The following is a 2,011-nucleotide window of genomic DNA, read 5'->3' on the forward strand; positions in this document are numbered from 1 at the left end:
AAATTTTATGTGTGCCTCACGTTTTATATTTGAGGTCTTTGCTACCTATGTCTCTATCTCTGTACCTCTGCTGCTCTATCATGTCACTGCATCAGTATATGTCTGTGATAGTATTTTGGATAAAGCCAAGAATATGACAATTGAAAGTTTGAAACTTTTAAACAACAGTGCTATCTTGTGATGCTATGTTTTCCCTCAATAAAGTATTAAAAAGTTATACTTCATTTATTTCCTATCCAAGAGCTCCTCATTTCAGTCATTCCTTAAGTTTTCTGCTTATCAGTGGGATGGAAAATTGATTATAGCTACATGATATTGGTATTATGAGGATTCATTGAACGGAAAACAGATGAAAGTTAGAGTAAACTATTCTTCTGATAAACGTTTAATTTATGAAGGCACAAGCCAGGTACACGGCACTGAATACATTATTAGTTAATTCAGTAATATGCCAGACTCAGGGTTAAAAGACCAGTAATGTTTTCTCTAGGATTTTAATGTGTTGTAGGAAATGTAATAAAATATTGATTTTAGAGTTTTACCCAGGGCAAGAGTATTAGAATCTCCAGTTGTTGAACCTGAGCATGTGTTTACAATAAATCCACGGGTAGCTTTTTAGTGATTTTATTAGCCAGTCTTGCTTAGAAATCACAGGTCTGTTTTGTATCGTCACCATCCGTTAAGGGACCGGGTACGTTGGTGGCACCTCTTTGCTCTTTCCAAAAGGCAAATGTATTCCCTCCTTAATTATTTGATTGCTCGAGGTTTTGTTGCAGAAAAAGAAAACATTGTTTTTGTTTTCTATTCCATTCATGTATGACTTTTTGTGGTGTCTGTACTGACTAGGGTCCCATACAAGCCAGGCGCTGACACACATGAATCCATGTTCTGGGGCCTTCCCTGACCAGCCCAGCTCACGCCCCGCACAGCTCCAGCCCTTGCCTAAGCTGAACTGCAGGGCACATGGTTTCAGCTGGGCACTTCCAACTAGACCACAGTAATTTATCGAGCCCACTGGTACTGAAACGAAGGTCGTCTTTTATCGCCAAGCTTCTTATTGCTTCTGAAATTCCTTTTCTCCTGGATATACTCAATCCTTGGCCCACCCTTCCCTTATCTCTCCCTTGGAGATGTCACTGTGCTTTGAAAATGCGTATGAAGCAAAAATCAGATTCTTCCCAAGAAGTGGAAAGTTTCCAGGCCTCCTTGGGTGGTTTTACTTATAACAACAAAAGGCCTCATCCCTGCCCTGTGAGGTCAGTCATTTCTGGACTCTGAGGGGTCCAGATTAAAGGCACAGTGTCCATCCTGGAGGACATCTGTTCCACTCTGCCTGCATCCCGAGATCATCATGCCTGCTTGCATTTATTTTTTATTTGTTATGCTTTCTTTCTTTCTTCTTCTTCTTCTTCTTCTTCTTCTTCTTCTTCTTCTTCTTCTTCTTCTTCTTCTTCTTCTTCTTCTTCTTCTTCTTGTTATATTGAATCCGGCTGGAGCGATAGCACAGCAGGTAGGGTGTTTGCCTGGCACAGGGCCAACCCAGGTTCAATTCTTCTGTCCCTCTCGGGGAGCCGGGCAAGGTACTGAGAGTATCTTGACTGCACGGCAGAGCCTGACAAGCTACCCATGGCGTATTCGATATGCCAAAAACAGTAACAATAAGTCTCAAAATGGAGACGTTACTGGTGCCCGCTGGAGCAAATTGGTGAACAACAGGACGACAGTGCTACAGTGCTATATTGAATCACTGTGAGATAGTTACAAGCTTTCATGTTTGAGTTTCAATTATACAATGATCAGACACTCATCCCTCCACCAGTGCACATTCTCTACCACCAATATCTCCAGTATACCCCTCCTTTCCAACTCCCCTACTGCTTCTATGCCAGGCAATTTTCCCCATACTCTCTACTTTTGGGCATTATGGTTTGAAATATAGATACTTAGAGGCCATCATGTTTGGTCCTTTATTTACTTTCAGCACACATCTACCATCCCGAATGATTCCTCC

Source organism: Sorex araneus, chromosome 7 (assembly GCF_027595985.1).
Source record: "Sorex araneus isolate mSorAra2 chromosome 7, mSorAra2.pri, whole genome shotgun sequence".
Lineage (NCBI taxonomy): Eukaryota > Metazoa > Chordata > Mammalia > Eulipotyphla > Soricidae > Sorex > Sorex araneus.